General features: G+C 35.3%; 3 long non-coding RNA genes across 4 annotated transcripts; all 3 read right to left on the reverse strand.

Annotated features, from left to right (window-relative positions):
• Positions 1 to 5,410: 5,410 nt before the first annotated feature.
• On the reverse strand, positions 5,411 to 7,933 carry LOC110922367. Of its 2 annotated transcripts, none has more exons than XR_002583106.2 (6): positions 7,418 to 7,933; positions 7,187 to 7,220; positions 6,892 to 7,012; positions 6,685 to 6,798; positions 6,501 to 6,597; positions 5,411 to 5,612 (listed from the first exon to the last, which is right to left on the reverse strand). It is a non-coding gene; the product is annotated as an uncharacterized LOC110922367 (long non-coding RNA). The 2 variants fall into 2 exon arrangements; XR_002583105.2 differs by having other exon boundaries at positions 6,685 to 6,803; positions 7,418 to 7,931.
• A 4,753-nt stretch (positions 7,934 to 12,686) lies between these two features.
• On the reverse strand, positions 12,687 to 14,669 carry LOC110923560. The gene is made up of 3 exons (XR_002584153.2): positions 13,948 to 14,669; positions 13,292 to 13,366; positions 12,687 to 12,855 (listed from the first exon to the last, which is right to left on the reverse strand). It is a non-coding gene; the product is annotated as an uncharacterized LOC110923560 (long non-coding RNA).
• A 3,641-nt stretch (positions 14,670 to 18,310) lies between these two features.
• On the reverse strand, positions 18,311 to 20,285 carry LOC110923599. The gene is made up of 3 exons (XR_002584180.2): positions 19,570 to 20,285; positions 18,916 to 18,990; positions 18,311 to 18,479 (listed from the first exon to the last, which is right to left on the reverse strand). It is a non-coding gene; the product is annotated as an uncharacterized LOC110923599 (long non-coding RNA).
• Positions 20,286 to 23,417: the final 3,132 nt, after the last annotated feature.

Consider the following 23,417-nt stretch of genomic DNA (forward strand, 5'->3'; position numbering starts at 1 on the left):
GGATTGTATTCTTGCTGACTCAAACTACTGGGTTGAGGGTAATGTCACCTTCAAAAGAGGGGCCTACTACTATAACTAAGATAATCTCTTAAAAGGTGCAAAAGTGCGGAAAACATCAAAGGTTACACTAAAGGCGAGTCGAATCCAAGTGATTCATCTTTTCTATCTGTTATTTTATTTTATTTTTATTTTCAACATTTTTAGTTTTTATTTTCATGTTAAAACCTTTTTCCAAACTTTTGATTTAATTAGACGTTGAGGATAAACCGGTACTAAAAGCTCTTGTGTCCTTGGACGACCTCAGTATCTTACCAATGCTATACTACGCTCACGATGGGTGCACTTGCCCATATGTGTGTTTAGTGTTAGTAGAGTATTGTGTTTTATAAATTTAAAACTTGACTAAAGTATTAAAAAGGGCTAAAAATATACACGAAAACCTATAACGCTACACACGCATCACCAATAAGTATGAAGACTTGTATAATATGGGTAAACTAAATACATTCTGGATTTTGAAGTTTAAATGACAAGGTTAAACCCGTTTTGGTTAATTTATGCAAACTAGTCACACAAACCGAACCGAACGCGTATAAGCATTAACGGGTAACCGGATGAGTCATATACAAGTTCCATATGTTATTACGCTTAGAATATGTTATGATATCAGTAAGATATCAATATATATGCCCATAAAGGTTTTAAAACCGAATTATGCCTCATAAGGGCACTTTGGTCATTTTAAGACTTACAAAAGGAGCTTACAACTAATCTGAAGTTTTGGTCATAGATATTCTGTAAAAATATTTAATTTATGATATAATATTAGTAGGATATCAAATATATGTGTGGTTTATGCTTTATGGCCAAACTATGCACCGTAGGTGCCTTTTGGTCATTTCACACATAGTTTTAAGGATTTATTTGGGATTCTGAGTTCATGACTTATATCTAATGTAAAAATATTTAAAATAGTTTATTAAATCGGTTTGTAACAAGTCTTGGGTGCTAAGTATGGTTTAAAACCATGCTATGCACCTTAATTAGCGTAAAAGTCGTTAAATGGCGATAATTTCGATGTTTATGTAATTCTGATGTTATGACCAGCTTTGAATAGTCAAAATATTTTATTTGTCATAACATATCAGTAGCAAAAAGTTTTGCATGTATATTATGTTTAAAATCCAAGAAACGGGTTCAGGAGAAAACGGCAAAAAGTGTGAGAACGGTGAGAACGCATCTTGGCCCAACACGTGGCGCGGGGCATGATCAGGGTCCGAGGGGTTTTTTTGTCTTTTTAGCATTCTTCTCCTTTCACGATTTTCGCGTTTGACATGCTTCTTTATTTTTTGCGTGCAAGATAATTTTGGCGTTATCTAGAATTATTAATTATTTGGCGTTTTACTGTTTTTCTCAGATTTCTTCTCATTGAATTAATTCTTTTTGTGTCACAGGTGTTATGGCTTTTTTCATGTCATTTTTTGGCGTTTTGTATCTTTTTTTTATTAATTGATTACCATAGATTAATATTTTATAAAATTATAATAACACGAAATCAAAATAAACTAATAGTCTTCCGTATGTGGGATTACATCAGAGATGTACACATCGCTTTGTTCATCACTTTCTTCAGATTCTTCATCATCAAATTTCATTTTTGCGTATAACGCCATTAGCTCGTCTCTTCTTTGTTGCAGCCCATTTTTGAATATCACTGCATCCTTGCATTTTGGATCGTTTGAAGGTGCTAAATCACATAGTTGTTCAATGATAGATAGCAACCCTGTCTTCAACATTTCTTCCATTGGCCTTGAATATTGCACTCCGTTTTTATAAGTCACTTCACGTGTTCCTTCTTCCCCATGCAATACCCAACTGCTAAGTTTTGGTATAGGAGTATCATCAATATCATCATCATCTTCATCATCTTCTGCCGGAAATTTTCTCTTCAATCTTTTTATTACGGTTCTGGTTCTTTCACAATCGTTTTCCATTAGAACCCCAAGGGCCAGGATATCCTTCTGAACCTTTTCATTCATTCCAAGCATGGCTTTGATTGTCCTTACCTTTACCCTTCTCCTATCAGAGAACTTTATGATGAATCGTTTCTCTTTCCTTTCAAACCTCCATGTAATAACCTTAGCCATTTTTAAATTTTTTGGCGTTTTGGACAATATTTGGTGTTTTAGTCAGATTTTTTGGCGTGTTTGAGCTTGTGTTCTCATGGTCTTCTTTTATATTGACTTTTTTTTCCCGCGCATGACAGGTAATTATGGCGTTTTGAAAAAGATAAACAAATTTAATTCCTCAAGAATAATGCTTTTAACGTAATAAATGTTAGTAATTATGTTTTCCGTCGTTTCATTTTACTGTTTTTTGCAGTTTACCGTGTTTTGTTTCAGACTCAACTGTTTTTATGGTGTAACACGTCAAGTCTTGATGGCTGTAATTATGGCGTTTTGTTTTCCAATGGCGGTTAGATAACGATTGGACTTCTTTTGTTTTATATTCTTTGCACATTGTTTCACGCTTTTTTATAATAGTAGTTGTTCAAAGTAATTTTATTATAGTTTGGTAGTTTTTTGGGGCGTTTTTATGGCATGGTGGCGTTTTACAAGCATTTGCTCATTTTGGCGTTTTATTATATTTTTCGTTATAGTATTAATATTCTTTGGTTGTTTATTAACTGAAATTACAAAACAAACAACAGATAAAGAAAATTAAAAAAATTACAAAGTAGAAGCAATTTATGATTTTAGATCTTCAGTGTCATTAGTCTCTTTTTTCTTTTGAAACTACAAGAACTGTGACAAATAAATGGCGTTTTGGGTTTGGCGTTGTTTATTTTCTTTGTTCATGTGTTAAAGTGTCTTTGTGGATGTTGGAGACATAGATCGACTCCGTGTGGGTGGAGGCTATCTGCCCGTCGTCTTCATTATAATTATCGAGGTCAAAGTAGCATTTACACTGGTATAGGTCTCTTCTTATCATCTAACCTTCTTCAAGAACAAAGATGACAGTATGACATATGGGTGTCATCAGTCCCTCTTTTTTTCAATTTTGTCCATCTCATGCAGCAAAATCTTACTACTCTCACGTAACAAATCATTCAGCGAAGCTTCATGCAGAACATTACTGAGTATCAAAGAAAAAGATGTTTCCCGTCGTTGTATTTTTGGCGTTTTACATTGAGTTGTATTTTTTTAGCAACCACTGTGTGTTTTTGTGTGTTTTTTTGGTGTGATAAACGGAAGGTGGTGAGACGTTTCTATTTATAGAATTTTTTTGGCGCGTAGTTTAGGCGAGATATTATTTTTATAACAAAAAATGTAATTAACATTTATTCAGATGTAAGCTTTGGCGTTATATATTATGGCGTTTCATATTTTGTGGCGTTTTTGTAGCCAGAGAGCTTAAATAAAAACACAGAAAAAAGTACGCAGTGATAAAATTGGCGTTTTGTATTTATTTGGCGTTTTATTTTTCAATGGCGTTTTATGTGAGAAATGGTGTTTTACCTTTTTACCCTTAATGAAGCGCGTCCACGTAATAAAATTGGTGTTATTTACGAAAATGCCACCGCGCCAATCTATTCCATAGATTGTTTTGATCGGACGATCTATAAGTGTTCTCACCGTTCTCACACTTTCTACCGTTTTCTCTAAATTCTGACCCTAAAATCCAATTTATATGTGAAAAGGGCATTATCGACATTTAATAACAATATGCAAGAATTCTAAGTTAAACTTAGAATATAATCAGACTTAACATCCCAAATAATTCTAATTATGATATCACAACATTAGGTAATGAGTTTTATGTTTAAAACTCAATTTACATGAAAAAAGCATTTTAGTCCTTTTAAAAGCTTAATTTACAATTAATTATGCAAACTCAGTTTATGACCAGTTTATAAACATCAAAATATGCTAAACATGTTAACATATCAGAATGTAATTCATTTGCATGCTTGATTATATTTAAAACCTCATTTTTAAACAAAAGGGCATATAAGTCAATATTAAGCATAATAACGGAACTAAGTAAACGAACTCAGATTACTATGTGACCATGTAATATAACCTCAGAGGGTTATACTACAACATAATACGGTCACAAAGGAACCTTAAAACATAATTAAACTATGCTAAATCATAATTTAATATATTATATAGATTTTTAAAACATAAAATTATGAAGGATATAAAAAATATATATACTTGAATATCCCAACATGTAAACCCGATACCCGTGGATATGCCGGGTACCCGGCGAGTAAATACCCAATGAACAAAAGGTCGGGTACGGGACAAGATGTTACAACCAGGTATGAGTATGATATTAGCCATGCCCGGCCAATTCTTATCCCTAATTTGAATGGATAGGAGGAAAAATGTGTGTGTGAATTTTACTAAGGGTTTCTCCTTTTGTAGGCATGGGAAGCAATGTCTTCATTGTGGGTCTGACTTCTTTCAAATTTTCTGTAGGTGATCGAACACGAGAAAGCATGTCTTGACAACCTGCATATGTTTATACCATTTGCATTTGATACTTTTATTTTCCTTGCACCTGAGTGCGGTTGTGGAGTTACTTAGTCGAGTTCAACGAGTCATGCATAATAATATTATGACTCTAAAATCAATGAATTGAGTTTTTAAAAACTTAATTCTGCTATCCAACAAAAGAGTTTATGACACAGGTTGTTACCCGTTTTCCTTCTATTTCGATGCATTTGTTAAATAGTAAATGGAAGTACCTCACGTTAATGATTATTAAACGATAATTAACTTTTTCATTGTCATGATTACCTTGAAATGTATGTTAAGAAACTGAATTACTACACTAAAATGATTAAAGAGAGTTTTTAATTTATACTAGTGGGAATGCCCGCGCGTTGCGGCGGGTATCCTAACTGATATAAGATTCAATTATGATGTCCATTACAAATGTTGACGTTACACAATCCGTTTGACATTTTTCGCCTGTCGCCCAATCCGTACCTGTGACTCATTTTCATTCGATGACTTGTGTGACCACTTTTTGCCCATCATACGACCCATATAACCATAATTTTCACCCATACGACCATATGTAGAAAAACAAAACAAAACCATAATTTTATTATTATTATTATCATTAACATTAACAAAACAACTATATATCAAACTGTTTTGATTTTGAATTATTAAAATCTAGAAACATAGTTACAATGAGCATCAAATTCAGTACATTTTGGTCCCAATGCGGCAATTCCCAATTTCAATTCACATCACATAGAAATAAAAAATACTTGATTCTTCATTGGTCATGAGGGCTTGATATGGTGTTGGAAGTGAAATAAAAAACAAGGTGTGCAGTATTGAGACCCAAGCCAAACACATGAGATCCAAATAACAAGTTACGCGATAGGTTTCCTGAACAAGCCACCACCAATCATTTGAAGTAGATATAAAGCGAACTACAGAATGTATCCATTACACTATTTATTTGCAACTCTTGTAGTAAATTTATATATACAAAAAAACCAGCTCAACAAATTTGTTCGTCCCTTCGCTGAGCCTTCTTCATGAACAAGCCACGACCAATCATTTCCGATCCACGTCTGCATTTAACTGAAGAAAAGAAACCATTAATAATCTACATATATAAACGTTAGCGGGTTACCCCAACTCAACCTGCACAAAAATCTACCCATTTTGACTTGTTATCCAACCCACCTAACAGGTCCGTTTTGTTGTCTCAGTTTCAAGACTGAAAGATAACAAGAGTGCTAATCCATGCTTTAAGAGAAGTGACCTTAACCATAACCATATCATCACTAACACATTGTTGAAGGCATGGAAGAAACCTTTATTGAGCCCCAGTTATCAAAGGATACAATATACACAATTTGGTTAGTTTGAAACGAAAACTCATGACAAAATTAGACCTGGCAAACGGGTCGGGTCGGGTCAAAATGGGTTAATTAAAAAAAGGGTTATTTTGGTTCGGGTTGAAACGGGTTCGGGTCAAAACCAGTTTGAGTTGGAAGGGGTTCGGGTTAAAAATTTTAACTTTTAACCGTCATTAACTTTAAGTCAAACAATTGTAGACCAATAATCTATGTCTTTAATAAAATAAGATGCTGACTTTTTTACTATGATAAATGGCAGGGGGTCAACTTTAGAAGCATGCCTACATATGAACAAATCAAACAAGCTGATACACACCTAACGTGTTATCCAATTTTTTTGCAAGCTTCTAAATTGATTTACTTAAACAAATATGCCCAAGTCCAATAGTGTAGTCATTACCTTACTATATTCATATTTAATACAATAAATTTATATAAAACTAAAAAACTGGATATAAAGTATTGGCGGGTCGACACAACTCAATCAAACCATTTATATTCACATTATAAATTATTCGTTTTGACCTGAACCCATTGTGACCCACTACCCAATCCACCCATTTTGTCACCTATAAAAATTCATAAATTAATGTTGAGGATATCTAACCAAAAATAGAGGTGGCTTCCTTCTACGTTCATTGTGCCCAACCAACCGTCAGCGACAGCTTCTTTTCCCCTGATCAAACTCGGGTAGTTGATGCAACCTGCAAGGAAAGATTATCATTAAAACTGCATGTTCTTATGTCTAATGACCAAAAAAAAGCATAATGGAATGGAACAAAGATCATAACCTGAACGAAACAATCATGAAAATGAAAGCGAATAACCAAGGCTGCATTGCGACCATTACGTGATACCGCAACATTAATTGAAGTTTGAATGGTTGAAAGTGCATTAGGATACGCCTACTCTGATCATCATATGCCATATAATAATAAATCAATATAAATAGAAAACATAAAAACAAAGGAAAGAAGGTTATCCCCAAATCCCCACACCTGAAACAACTTCCAATTCAATGTAGTTGGTCCTGTAAAGCCAATGCAAGCTTAACGGTTTTGAGAGTAATCAAAACTCAAAGGCTGCCGCTGACAAAACAGCGCCTGTCACCAAAATCAACTAAAAAACCCAAAATAAGTCCACATAGATGATGAATCACTAAATTAGCACTTGATAATCAGAATATACAAAAAACAAACAAAAAGAAATCATAAAAAAAAACCAAAAAAAAAGGAGAACAGGGAATGACTAAGAATACCCATAAATGTTCAATTAAACCATGTCAAAACATACCTCTACTGATATATTAAACCACATTAGAAGTTACCTACAACATACACAACAAATTGGGAGCATTAATTCAATACAAAACATAAAATAAAACAGAAAAAAAATAATATTTGATATCAAGAGGGTGGAGAGCAGCAAACAGAGGGTAAATATGAGTATATATACCAAATTAATTTAAAAATCAAGCACAAATCAGAAAACCTAGAGGATAAATAGAGTGAAATAAAACCTTACAAAGAACAAGCAAACATCAAAGTCGTTGGCATAGTTTTCACCGAAGAAGAAGAAGAAGAAGGGGGCAACGATCACACGAATCGACTGAATAATGAAGCGTTTGCAGAACACCAAAATAGAGTCATGGTCCGCTACTGTTCGTTGTTAGCCGTAGAAACAAATCCAGCACCGGATGCACCACCCACCGGCGTCTCTTGAACTCCACTGAACCAGAACTCCATTAGGGGATTTGAGAGAGAGAACGAAGGAGGAGCCCTCCTTTATAACAATCTGATGAAACGGGATATAAATCATTTGTACGGTTCGTCTTCTTCACCGGGAGAATTAGGGTTGCTGTCATCCAATCGTCCATTCTGATTAATTGATTGTATTACTAATTGGAGTGACGTTTGAGTCATTTAGAGCATTCACATCCTAACCATTAAATTATGTGAGGAGAGGTTTTTATATTACAAAGGGTATAAAAAGTGGTTGTGAGTAGAGGAGAGAGAAAATGTTACTGTTCATCTGTATATTTGGGGGGACACTGTTCACCCGTTATAATTTTTTAATATATTTTGAAAGTGGTTGTGAGTGGAAGTGAGAGAAAAAGGTAATGATAATATTATTTAATTGAAATGAGAGAGAAAAAGTATTTGTTTTTAGTGGAAATATATTGATATAGGAGTTGTTTTTTAGTAGAATGTATGTATAATTTGATGGATTGGATGTGAATGCTCTTAGTAGTGTTATTTAGGTGTAGGCTTGATTGTGGGCGTAATCCAATGAACTGGGGGCAAAATTGGGAGAAGATGATGAAAGAACAGGGAATAAGGCATGACCCTTCGTCTGCTGTCTTTAAAATTTTAGGGGTAAATTACTTTTTACTACAGAGGAAATGTATTATATAGTATTATAGATAAGAATGTTATACTTAATGAAATAAATTACTTTTTGAGTTACTTTTTGAGTCCCTTTGTTTTAGTGATTTTAACCATTTGTGTACAAAATTAAAAAGTTTAACGCTCTGAGTCCCTGGCCATTTATTTTATGACGTTTTGAGTCCAATTTTGTTTATTTTATAACGGTTTGAGTCTAATTTTATTAAAAAAATTGGACTCAAAAGGTTAAAATTTGGACTCAAAAGGACTTAAATGGTTATAAAAAAAGTGTCTAGGGACTCAGGGCGTTAAACATTTTGATTTTGGACTCAAATGGTTAAAACCACTAAAATACAAAGACTCAAAAAGTAATTTACTATTTTTATTAATTTCATCCTAATTGCTAATTCCTTTTGTATTGTTATACACGGTGTTTTACAAATCAGTTTAACGTTAACAGAATAATTTGCTATATTTATCCACAAACCCCAATGGTCCATGTCTATATGTGGTTATTTTGGTGAATGCTTTTTACTTGTCATGGTGAACATCCATATTATTTATAATCATTTTACTAACTAGATTATTAGGTAATGGAAGGTGGAATGGAATGGATTATTCTGATGGAATGAAAATAAACATGTTTGGTTATTATGTGGTAATGGAATGGAGCATTCCAAAGGATTGTAACTCTTTCCAAATATAATAATTTCCATTCCTTGGTATGTAGGTGTTTTTTTTCCATTCCTTCAAGGAATGGAAAGAAATACATTATTATTATTATTATTATTATTATTATTATTATTATTATTATTATTATTATTATTATTTACACTTATACTTTTATTTGTATTTATATTTATATTTATTAATATTCATACTAATATTAATATACATCAAAAATCTATTATTAATTTTTTATCATTAATATATTATTATTACTATTATTATTATTATTATTATTATTATTATTATTATTATTATTATTATTATTATTATTATTATTATTATTGAGTCAATTATATTTTTGTCGTTTTTAATACAGTTGTGTTTCGTTACTTCATCTTTTTTTTGTTTATCAAATTGTACAAAGTAATAATTCATTTTATTCACATACGAGTAATCAAACATCACAATGGAATGGAATGATCCATTTCATTCCGTTGTCCATTCCATTACCTCGTCCATTCCATTCTCTCATCTATTCCATTACCCCATACCAAACAGACCCTTATTGTTTAAGTTTCAAACTAGTAATCGGTCAAAGATCAACCAATAATAAAAACTTGAACATGCGTGAAATCGTATTGAGATGACATCTTAACAACATGATACTTATGCCTATAAATTCATCTAGAACAAGATGTAAAAAAATCACGTTGTGTTTAGAAACCAAACAAAAGTATGAAGCAAATAATATTCGAAACTAAAATAATAATAATAGTTGTTGATAGACTAAAAAAAGTGCAAGGAGTACATAAAAATAAAAAATAAATAAATAGGCAACATATCACGGGAATAGTGGACGTTTACCATTAGTTGGACACGTACGTGGCAAGCTTATCCAAATTCATTGACCAAAGGGACAAAATCACACATTTGATATATGTTTGTATGGTGGGGTGGATTGTGGTTGTGTTTGTTTGTTGTATGGTGGGTGGATTGTGGTTGTGTACGGAGGTGGTGGTGGTGGGTTTAGATGATGGCTGTGGTGGTTCAGAGATGGTAGCTGTTGGTGGCTGCAGGCTGGTTTGGTCAGAGATGGTTCAGATGTTGACTATGATGGTTTAGAGGTTGAAGAAGATGATTGGGCTTTTAGGGGTAATATCGTCATTTCACATATAGTTAACTGAGAAATTTAACTGATGTTAGGGCTGGGGACCAACCGAGTGCATTTTTGAAAACCACTGGGACCACGCGTGTAATTAGTAAACCACTGGAACCAAGTCTGCAATTTTTGTAAACCACAGGGACCAACCAAGCATTTAACTCTTAATTTAATTTTCCCTATTTTCTCTAACGAGAGTTTATACATGTAAATAGGGGTGTTCTTTTTAACCGGTAACTAAAAATCGAACCTGGCCCGAGGTGACCCAACCCAAGAAACTAACGTAACAAATTAACCTGTACCCAAGGTGTTGAGAAATAAGCGGTCTCAGGATCCCCAACAACCCTCCCAAAGCTAACAATAGAGAAATATAACTGAACACAAGAATATACGTGGAAACTCCAAAACCGGATAAAAACCACGGGCCTCCAGAGAGAAAGATCCACTATGTGACAAATTTTTACAATCACATAGACTAATCTCTCAAGCCTCCCCCCCACCCAATTACAACCACACTCTCCAAAGCGTTACTAAAACCTTTCTACACTCTAAGACAAGAGAACTAGAAAAGAAAGAAAGAAAGAACCAAACACTTCAAGTGTATTTTTGGTTGGGGCACCTTGAAACCAAAGCCTTGGACTTCTTTTATAGGCTTCGAGTCCTCCCAAGCTTTCATCCTTGCACCAATGTGGGATGGGAACATTTTTCATATAGCCAAAAACTCAACAAATCTCCACCTTGAATATATGAAAAAAAAACCAACCATATTCAAGGAACACCGTCTTCAACCGACGATCATACTCCACCATAAAAGAGTATCTCCACTTAGAATAGACCATTCTAAGAATTTCTTCTCGACACATGTTGAAAAAACTGCTGAAAATTTATGGTGCAACTTCCCCGCTTGGCATACCCGGAAGTTCATCAGCCATCAACATTAATTTTTCACCACACATCTTGCATCTATGCCAACCCGATGCCCATGTGTGAATCCGCTAACAAAATTGCATCCCTTTTCATGGTAGCACGGACATACCATAGGGATGACATAACTTCAATAGAAATCATCACCGCCAACAACGACGGAGACATTGTTAGCTGACTTGGAGCTGCTTGCCGAATCTGCTCCACCTGGACAATTTCTCTTGACATGCCCAGACTGTCCACACTTCCAGCATACAGGAATCTTCTGTGAGTACTTCTTCTTCCCGTTCCCGCATATTAAAACCGTTCCTTCTGACGAAGTATGACCGCTACTACCCAGTCTTTTCTCTTCAGACAATAGCTTCTCAGTAACATCCGCATACTTTAGGGTCTCTTTCCCATACATCAGAATAGGCTTCATATGCTCATAGAAAGATGTCAAAGATAATGTAAGCCTCAGTGCTTTATCCTCATCGTCAACCTCCACTCCGAAAGCCTCCAGTTCTGACACGATATTATTAAGAACACTTAGATGATCTGAAAATTTTGTATCTCCATCCATATGAAGGGTATGAAACTGTTCCTTGAGATACAACCGATTTGAGATGCCTTTGCCTTGATACAACTGCTCAAGCTTCTCCCACAAATCTTTTGCAGTTGATATCCCATGCACATTTGCAAGAACATTCTTTGCTAGACACAAACGAATCGCACTTGCCGCTCTCAAATCCAAATCTTCCCATTCTTCATCATCGTCTTTACTGGTTCCGCTTGAATCCTTGCTTAGAACAGGGGTCGGTTTCCCCCTCAACGCCTTGTGTAACCCAGATTGAATCAACACATCCTTGACTTGAACTTGCCACAAGCCAAATTGATTTTTCCATCATATTTCTCTACGTCGAACCTCACGGGACTGTATTTTGACATCGTATCCGTATCTTCAAAAACAGTATTGTATACTAGAAAATATGCACCAAGCCTATAAGTAGTACACCCAACAAAGGATTCCCAGGAAAGAGATGTGGGTCACAATGGACACACTTAAGTACCAAGTCTTTCCTAGCCAGAACCTTCCCAGGAAAAAATGCGTATATCCGGCTCGCGTATAATTCTATCGTATACAAATAGTCAACCGAGACAACCGAATCCTCGTTTCTGATGTGGAAGATCAGACTAAGCTGCAACCACAGAGCATACTACGAACCTTCAAAATACCAGGACACCCTCCAAGAAAATCCGTTTCTGATATGGAAGATCAGACTAAGCTGCAACCACAGAGCATACTACGAACCTTCTAAATCGAGACCTCCCCCAAAACCTGGAGCTCTGATACCACTGTTGAGAAACAAGCGGTCTCAAGATCCCCAACAACCCTCCCAAAGCTAACAATAGAGAAATATAATTGAATACAAGAATATACGTGGAAATTCCAAAACCGGAGAAAAACCACGGGCCTCCAGAGAGAAAGATCCACTATGCGACAAATTTTTACAATCACATAAACTAATCTCTCAAGCCTCCCCCCCCCCACCCACCCAATTACAACCACACTCTCCAAAGCGTTACTAAAACCTTTCTTGTCACACCCCAACCAATGGCGGAAACATCGGGATGAGACGAAGTGTGAAGATTGCTCGAGACATCATAACGCTAATAATTGTGACAAGTATTTAAATAATCATTTCATTCCATTTCTAAAGGATCAATTACAAAGCTTTTGAAACAAATACAACAACCTGAATAATAAAATAATACAATATGAATACAATTCTTTTTAAGTGTGTATCTAAGCATCCTACTAAATTCCATGCATCGTCGACATCCACCTGTAACATGTTAAAATAAAGTCAATGCAAAAGCAAAGGCGAGTATACAAGTTTGGTACATACATAGCATAAGATAAAAGTGTGAACAATTCCTCATAGCAAGCATGCGATTCAAGATAAACATTAAATAAGGCATGTGTATAACATATCAAACCAAGAAAACGCAACTTGCTCATGACATAACCAAAGTTTCAGTAGAGGCGGGTCGTCAATCCTATAGCGCTACATATGTCAAGGTTTGGCTCGTACGAAGTTAATGATAAGTTCCACACATAAGAATCACCCAAATTTAAAGTATCAAGTCATCACATATACAAGCATGTTATAGGAATGTTCATGTGTTTAGACAAAAGTTCATGTGTAAGTTTCAATAGGTAAACATGTTACACCCCAAAAGTGGTAAAAGTAAAAAGGGGAAAAGTACGAGTATACTCACATTGATTGCGTATAAGAATTCCTTGTAAGATAACGCACGAATAAGATTTGGAGACTTGGAACAATGAGAGTTATCCTAAAAAAAGGGTTTGGAATGCACTTAAATAAAATGGAAAAATTTAATAATAAAATTACTCGTATCTTATATTTATACGTAGGGTACGACTTGTGTCACCATGGTTCCCTGAATCCGAAGATCCGGGTGAGAACAGTGATCATCACCACTTAGAAGATTAGAAGCTTTTCGCGATTATATACCGTTACGTATATTTTATTTATTTATATAATACTTGAAAAATAGTTAGATTTATTCAAGTTTTATTTATCCGAACAGGAATAACATTCTGATTGTTAATGAAGTGATTGAAATTGTTTTTTTTTTTTATTTATTTGAATCATAAAAAAAATAATTAATATTACATGTTTTATTTGTATACTGACTTTTTGTTTATCTAAAATATTGTTTTGAAAAATACTATTTTTTTTTTATTTTAGAAGAGCACATGATAATGTGCATCTCCTTCCACATTATATGAACCCAACGAACAGACTTGGACAAAAGCAAAATATGTGAGGATTGTTTATGTATAATTTGCTATGTATACTCAAAATTAAACACATATCAACGAGAATCAAAGGAAAAGGATGAAGGTATACCGAAACTCGACGTTATATGGTTCTGTCGTGAACCTCCGACGTGGCGCGTCTTCGGGTCTCCGATGAGCTTTGGCGCGAATCAAACAGGAGGAGTTGATTATTAACGTCAAATTGATTGTATCCTTTTCTTGGGTTATAACAGATTACAAAACGAGACAAGAGGAGATGGAAAGGTATAGCGAAAACCGAGATGAGGCAAGTTCTGGCGTAACCCGACGAGCTCCAGTGACGTCTCCGATTTCCGGCGATTTCTCCGGTGAAATTTTGTTTGCTTCGGCAAGTGTTTCGACGAGGATGAGGGTTACTCGGAATGGATTTCTGGATGAGGATTTCGGTGTCGTCTTCGAGTTAATAAAACCAAAGCGATTACCACCAACGAAACGCTGGTTTACAAGTTCCATCGAAAAAAGCTCCGACGCGAAGACTTGCAGGTTTATCCAGAGTTGTCGACGCGAACCGGATTTGATTCCGAAGGTTTGGTTGCGAGTTATCCGGCGGCGTCTCTTCTTTCCGGCGGCGCGTTATCGAACCGAGAGGGTGAAAGGGAGGTGTCGGATGGTTGTGGTTGTGTAAGGCATTGAGTGTATTATTGAGAGTGAGGGGAAATGATGAATTCTCTGAGTTTTGTTTTATGGGTGGTAACGTGTAGTAGCAGGCAAACAAAGAACACATGAGAGGATTAGTTGAACGGCTGCAACCAAAAACTCATTTAGGGTTTTACTAGACATAAATACATAGGGTTTAATTAGTGGGTTTGGGCTTGGGCCCAAGGCCCACAAGCTCAATTCCCGTGTTTAGTGACCCGAATACTCTTACGAGCCCGTTTTCAAAATCGAACATTATCTAAGGTCGAAGAAAATAAATAAATAAATAAAATTTTAGATTTAAAAAAAAAATACAAAAATAGTGTCGGTATTCGTCGTTTCGCGTTTTAAATCCATTTTTTTTTTCGGTTTTGACTGTGATTCAAAGATAGAAAAACGATCACGCATTTCCTAGAAAAACCTGGAAATACGAAATTACGAGTCGTTACAGTCTCCCCTCCTTTAGGAAATTTCGTCCCAAAATTTGTTAAGAAGGAAAACTTGAAAGGGTTTGCAAACCGAAGAGGATTGTTTAAAGTTTAGGCTTTAAAGTTTGAGATAACGGAGAATAATCGAGGTATAAGGGTGAACGATTGATCTAATAACGATTACGAGTATAAGAATAGCATAAGTATCGGATAGACAAAAGTAGTGTGTCAAGAATGAAGTCTCGTCATGGATAATCGGATATAATGCGTTTGTGAGTTATTTAAAGTTTACGTGTCAGGTCTAAGTAGGTCTGCAAAACACTGAATTTCTTATGGCACGTTTTACGAAATCTTTGTAACATAGTGAAAAACACTTATATATAGGAAGTACCAACGGCGTATCCACCATGTTTTAACCACGTTACGTCGATCTCGTATTCGGTGTCATGTTACGTTCCGTGTCTTACCATACGCAGTAGTACACTCTATGGTTTTCATACGTCCATCACTATAATCCCGTGTGCACCCGCGATTATGTTGATCGTCGCATGATCCGCATAGCTTGTACTATTGTGTATGAATCAGGGTATTCATAAATGTGAAAAAGTAAGATCATGTACGTATAAGAATGTAGTATGTACGCAAGTCCATGCTTAAGTATGTATGGGACCCACGCAAGCGAATCCCTCGGATTACGCTCGTGTATAGGTACGAATGTATAAATCATGTTTATGAATGAAAGTATGAGCATAAGTTTAAGTATGAATACGCATGTATGTATGAGCATAATCATAAACGTATAAGTAGTATGTGTATAAGCATAAGCATAAAAAAACATATAAGTAGTATGTGTATAAGTATAATAATAAAACGTATGAAAAAAATGAGTATAAATGCGAGTACAACATGAGTATAAGTGTAAACACAAGGCGTATGAGTATAAATACAAGTATCAGTGTGAACATAAGTTGTATGAGCATAGATATGAATATGAATATAGGTGTAACAAGGTTGTGTAAGTGCAAATGGGAACATAAAGCGTATGAATATGAATATGAATACGAATGTAGTATAGACATGAATGTAAGGACAACGTAAGTGTATAATTGTGAGTGTATTTATTAACGTAAAACGTACGAGTTTTGAATCGTGAGTATAACATAAAGGTGTATGTGTGAACATAAGTGAAGGCGTAAAATGTATAAGCATGGATGTAGAAAATAATGATTTTGTTTATAGTATAAATCGAAATACACGAGTTTATGCGCGTAAAATATCAAAAGTTTTGAGTATGAAAGAAAAAGGGGATGAGTGACACGCATGAGATTGTTGTGAAACATTGACTAAAACATGTAAAATGATATGCGTGTATAGTTTGTGAATGTAAATAGATCGAGTTGTCACGAAATACCGACTCTAGTTTGTGAATGAAAAGGGAGTATTAAACGTCCATTGGTTATGTGGAAAGTACTTTGTAAAGGAATGGAAATGCTACTGCGGTTTTAAAAGAGTTTACATGAGTTGAAAATTTGTCGGTTTTTATGAAGTTTCCTTGCCCACGTGTTTTGAATTTAATTGGCGTATCAAGCGAGGTTTTGAAAAGTTCTTGGGATTAACAAGCTGGCATCGTTTTAAGTAACTTTTATATTAGAAAGTTTTGAAGTTTATAGATTCTTGAGGAAAAGTTGATCCTTAGAAAAAGGAATTTGGTATATGAGCTTAGTGATTGTTGAAAAATGTTTTATTGGTTTTGAAAAGGAGTTTTAGTAATTGCTTAAATAATACTGGTAATATTTTATAGGTGTGTGCGAAAAAGTTGATTTGATTCTCATTTAAAAATAGAAAATCTCTAGTTTAATGATATGTGATGAGCTTGTTTTAATAGTTACGTTGAATACAAAATTCGTGGGCAATGGATTTGTTAAACCGACTAAGTTGACGAGTAGTATTTCATGAAATTTTGAATATTGAGAAACAAGTGTCTACGGAAAAGTTAAAAATTTCACGTGTGTAAGCTATATGAAAATAGATTGTAGGATAAGAAGTTCATTCATATAAACAATGCATTTTGAAATAATTAGAGATTTGACTAATGATAAACGATTTAGATGTATAAATGATCGTGTTTACATTAGTCTATTAAAAGAAAGTATCGGTAACGATCACCTATGTAAGGGAATCACCCCTAACCCATTGGTGAGGTCGTTGTAAGATGAGAAAAAGAAGCGGAGTTAATCGTCAAGGTAAGGAAATCACTCCTATCTCAATGATATGTCTCCACTTGTTACAAAAGTGTAAATAAAATTACGTGAAAATATGCATGCAAATAATGTATAATCGTATGAAAAGTAATAGCATGATGCATGCGCAAAAGTGAAATCTCAAAATGGTTCAAAATTGACAAAAGATTGAAAATAATAAAGCGTGAGTTTGATAAAAGGAAACTCGGATGGTTCCAAAACGGAACGTTGACTAACCGAAGTGGTCGAAAAATCTTTCGAGTTTGGGGAGCATGCTTTGGCCTAATAGGTGGAATACTTTCGCCGACAAGTCGGTTAACGGTATTTACCCTTCCGGTTACTACACGTCCCAAATCAATCGAAATTCTGAGACTTGGCGAGATTAAAAATCAAGGAGTGGAACTAGTCGACAAGGTGCGGGTTTCACCCCTAACTTGGCGATTTCGTATCCTAAGTGTGGTTGGTACTCGTCGGGTCAAAATTTAATTTCAACACTTTGACGAGGGTCCACTAGAATTTAAAATTTGAAATTTCCATTAAGATGTGGATTTCACTCCTAACTTAATGGGGAATTTCATGCAAAAATAGAATCGAGCGAGATGAGAGTCGTTTACCAAATTGTGGGTTTCACGCCTATTTTGGTGAACTCGTCTCGTTTGTGTAATATGAGTGTTTTCGAGTTTAAGAAAAAAAAATCGAGTAAAAAGCCTTGGAAAAAGGCGTATGTTAAAGGAAATAACGAACAAGTATAAGCACATAAAAGGCATGTTGGGAATAACACACAAAGAATAGATCAATAAATCAAAGTATCGACACATAGTAAACAAGTATTGACACATAAGAATAGCAATTCAAGTATTAACACACAAGCGACTTATATGTTTAAAAGTCAAGGCGAATAAATGAGAAGCGAGTAAAGTAGCATGCAAGTAGTTTCAAGCAATACACGAGAATAAAGCTCTAAAACTATAGACTAGGTTAAAGCATTCCTACTTTTCCTAATTCCCTATAGTTATGGCTCTGATACCATTCTGTCACACCCCAACCAATGGCGGAAACATCGGGATGAGACGAAGTGTGAAGATTGCTCGAGACATCATAACGCTAATAATTGTGACAAGTATTTAAATAATCATTTCATTCCATTTCTAAAGGATCAATTACAAAGCTTTTGAAACAAATACAACAACCTGAATAATAAAATAATACAATATGAATACAATTCTTTTTAAGTGTGTATCTAAGCATCCTACTAAATTCCATGCATCGTCGACATCCACCTGTAACATGTTAAAATAAAGTCAATGCAAAAGCAAAGGCGAGTATACAAGTTTGGTACATACATAGCATAAGATAAAAGTGTGAACAATTCCTCATAGCAAGCATGCGATTCAAGATAAACATTAAATAAGGCATGTGTATAACATATCAAACCAAGAAAACGCAACTTGCTCATGACATAACCAAAGTTTCAGTAGAGGCGGGTCGTCAATCCTATAGCGCTACATATGTCAAGGTTTGGCTCGTACGAAGTTAATGATAAGTTCCACACATAAGAATCACCCAAATTTAAAGTATCAAGTCATCACATATACAAGCATGTTATAGGAATGTTCATGTGTTTAGACAAAAGTTCATGTGTAAGTTTCAATAGGTAAACATGTTACACCCCAAAAGTGGTAAAAGTAAAAAGGGGAAAAGTACGAGTATACTCACATTGATTGCGTATAAGAATTCCTTGTAAGATAACGCACGAATAAGATTTGGAGACTTGGAACAATGAGAGTTATCCTAAAAAAAGGGTTTGGAATGCACTTAAATAAAATGGAAAAATTTAATAATAAAATTACTCGTATCTTATATTTATACGTAGGGTACGACTTGTGTCACCATGGTTCCCTGAATCCGAAGATCCGGGTGAGAACAGTGATCATCACCACTTAGAAGATTAGAAGCTTTTCGCGATTATATACCGTTACGTATATTTTATTTATTTATATAATACTTGAAAAATAGTTAGATTTATTCAAGTTTTATTTATCCGAACAGGAATAACATTCTGATTGTTAATGAAGTGATTGAAATTGTTTTTTTTTTTTATTTATTTGAATCATAAAAAAATAATTAATATTACATGTTTTATTTGTATACTGACTTTTTGTTTATCTAAAATATTGTTTTGAAAAATACTATTTTTTTTTATTTTAGAAGAGCACATGATAATGTGCATCTCCTTCCACATTATATGAACCCAACGAACAGACTTGGACAAAAGCAAAATATGTGAGGATTGTTTATGTATAATTTGCTATGTATACTCAAAATTAAACACATATCAACGAGAATCAAAGGAAAAGGATGAAGGTATACCGAAACTCGACGTTATATGGTTCTGTCGTGAACCTCCGACGTGGCGCGTCTTCGGGTCTCCGATGAGCTTTGGCGCGAATCAAACAGGAGGAGTTGATTATTAACGTCAAATTGATTGTATCCTTTTCTTGGGTTATAACAGATTACAAAACGAGACAAGAGGAGATGGAAAGGTATAGCGAAAACCGAGATGAGGCAAGTTCTGGCGTAACCCGACGAGCTCCAGTGACGTCTCCGATTTCCGGCGATTTCTCCGGTGAAATTTTGTTTGCTTCGGCAAGTGTTTCGACGAGGATGAGGGTTACTCGGAATGGATTTCTGGATGAGGATTTCGGTGTCGTATTCGAGTTAATAAAACCAAAGCGATTACCACCAACGAAACGCTGGTTTACAAGTTCCATCGAAAAAAGCTCCGACGCGAAGACTTGCAGGTTTATCCAGAGTTGTCGACGCGAACCGGATTTGATTCCGAAGGTTTGGTTGCGAGTTATCCGGCGGCGTCTCTTCTTTCCGGCGGCGCGTTATCGAACCGAGAGGGTGAAAGGGAGGTGTCGGATGGTTGTGGTTGTGTAAGGCATTGAGTGTATTATTGAGAGTGAGGGGAAATGATGAATTCTCTGAGTTTTGTTTTATGGGTGGTAACGTGTAGTAGCAGGCAAACAAAGAACACATGAGAGGATTAGTTGAACGGCTGCAACCAAAAACTCATTTAGGGTTTTACTAGACATAAATACATAGGGTTTAATTAGTGGGTTTGGGCTTGGGCCCAAGGCCCACAAGCTCAATTCCCGTGTTTAGTGACCCGAATACTCTTACGAGCCCGTTTTCAAAATCGAACATTATCTAAGGTCGAAGAAAATAAATAAATAAATAAAATTTTAGATTTAAAAAAAAATACAAAAATAGTGTCGGTATTCGTCGTTTCGCGTTTTAAATCCATTTTTTTTTTCGGTTTTGACTGTGATTCAAAGATAGAAAAACGATCACGCATTTCCTAGAAAAACCTGGAAATACGAAATTACGAGTCGTTACATTTCTATACTCTAAGACAAGAGAACTAGAAAAGAAAGAAAGAAAGAACCACACACTTCAAGTGTATTTTTGGTTGGGGCACCTTGAAACCAAAGCCTTGGACTTCTTTTATAGGCTTGGAGTCCTCCCGAGCTTTCATCGTTGCACCAATATGGAATGGGAACATTTTTCATATAGCCAAAACTCAACACAAGGAACGATTAAACCCGAAGCCAATATAGTTAATTGGGTAAGTGTCGAGTTTAAATAAATTGTATTTTAGGTTTAAATAAATTGTATTTTAGGTTGACCCGAAAAAGCCAAGAAAGTCAAAGAGTGAATTACAAAAGGAAAAAAAAATCGAACTATCCATATTCTATTTCCTACTTTCCTCCTACTTCCAAGGTTGATATTGATTATTTTCCAAAAAAAAAAAAAATTACCGACTCAGACCTTTCGTATATCTCCTTGTGGTCATGACCCTCGTGATCATCATGATCTTCTACGTCAATGCCATGTAACCAGTGGTGAAGCTTGAATTTTTTTACCGGGGGGGGGGGGGGGTCGAAAACGCATATACCCAAAAATTTCTATAGAACCGGGGGAGGGGGGGGGGTCGAAAACATATATACCTAAAAATTTCTAATAAAAAACTATATATACAACACTACTGGCCGAAAAGTTCGGGGGGTCGGGCGCCCCTCCCGACCCCTTCAAAGCATCGCCCCTGCATGTAACCCACCTCTAATCCACCATCCAAAACCAGTACCCTAAGTGTGTGGTCATGACCCAAACCACTAGCCCCTTATTTATTTTAATTTATCTTTGTCTAAAGAAAAAGGAAATGATTTCTTAAAAAATGAAAAGGGCGACTATGGTTGCCATGGTTTAATCCATGCAAACCATGGTGGATCAAACAAGGGGGTGGTGTAGCCTTTCATTCATGTTCCTAGGTGGCGAATCCTGTCCCAACCATAACCCCCACATCCTTTAGCCAATACATACTCATCACTATTTCCAAATTTGCGTCGACATATGCATACTCTTTCCAGAATTCCAATCCTACAAAACTCATCTAATCGGCATCTTAGTTCCAGATTATCGTTTTGTTCCAATATTTGATCGGCATACTCAGTGACATATTCATCTGATTGGTTTCATATCAAAACACTCAACTATATTCAAGTTTCAATCAAGGTATGTTAAAAAATCAGAGTTGCTTGGTACTTTTGTTAAATATATCTACCCAAATGGCTAGAAATATGCAGCTCAAACACCTAAACCATTTAACCCGACCCGATAAACCCAAACCCGATTAATGGTTAAACTCGGACCTGATATAGTTAATCGAGTGGGTTTCGGGTAATATTTTCACCACTGAAAACTCGAAGAACCCGACCCGAATAACCATATAACCGAAGAACTAACCCAATGAACACCCCTGCATGTAGAAGGGTCGTTTGTGCGAAGTTAAAATATATGTGAACCATACGAGGTCGTCATGTTATACACTATGGTTGTAGTTAAGTAATATGTGTTCCGGTTTAAGTTAATTATAAGAAGTTGTCACCTTATTAGGACCAGGGTGACAATCAGAAGCAAACAAACACACATGAAAGCAAGAAAATAAAGAACACGAGAAATTATATGGTTTGGTCAAGGTGATTGATGTGCGTGAATTAGATATATTTTTATAAATGGATTTTCGTTCACACAAATTAGTTTTAAAATAGTTTTTACCTTATGACTAAACTACACACACAAAGGGTAAGTGTACCTGTCGGATACTAATATAGTTTGTAGGTAAAAACCGAATGTCAATCCATGGACGCAGTGTCTCTATACTAAACTGTTGTTACTTTAAAGCCTTTTCAAATAGCAAATTGATCTCCTAACTTTAGCATGCAAGTAATAAAAATACCAAGTTAACAAATTTAAAGAATAATTTACGGGAAGTTGTCTATGTTAGAACTTAGTTTCTTGTTTGTAAACAAATATTGATCAATTACAATAAAATCACAAACTCGAAGTCATCATCAAACAATGATTGTTTTCATTAAAGTCAAAAGATTCAATGTTTTACAAGTGGATTGACTCTACAGACTCCCCATCAGCTGATCACGTAAACAATTCAGTTCGTACAAGAGAAAATGTGAAGTGTGTGATAAATAGATCACTAACAGGTGTGATCTATATATACTAACTACGAAAACACATGAACATTTCAAGTACCTTTACCTGGTAATACGTTAAGGTAACATTATTCTGATGTACTAGTGTGACCCACTTCAGGACATACCCTCCGTGATTAAGGTATATCACCATGGTAACTTGATTATTTCATGTTTCTTGCCTATTGGTACATCATATGATGAAGCTGCTATCACACTTACGCAATATTAAGTTCAATTTCAGTATGACAGTCGAACTTGGTGGTGTACTATCATTTCTTCTTTTTCACACAATGATAACTCATTTTTTATTTTTCTATTTTTTTTTTATTTTTATGGTTTTCTATTTTTTTTAATTTTTTATTTTTTAAGAAAGCAATAATGTTGGTGCATATGTCTGTTGACTTCGTCTTGTAACAAGTCGTGTAACTAGATAGATAGACCAGGACACATAGTACGAGAAAAACGGGAAACAGGGCAGAACCAGCAGGTTCATGCGACCTGGCCAGTTCGTGCGAACTGGCCAGTCCGCACGACCTGGACAATACTGGTTCGTGCGACCTGGGTGTCCTATATATATGGGGTCTTGGGATTTCATTTGTAACGTTCTGATTCCGGCAGCGAAGCTCTGGCGAAGTGTCGCCAGCTCGTGTAACGTTGTGAAAT

Source organism: Helianthus annuus, chromosome 6 (assembly GCF_002127325.2).
Source record: "Helianthus annuus cultivar XRQ/B chromosome 6, HanXRQr2.0-SUNRISE, whole genome shotgun sequence".
Classification (NCBI taxonomy): Eukaryota; Viridiplantae; Streptophyta; class Magnoliopsida; order Asterales; family Asteraceae; genus Helianthus; species Helianthus annuus.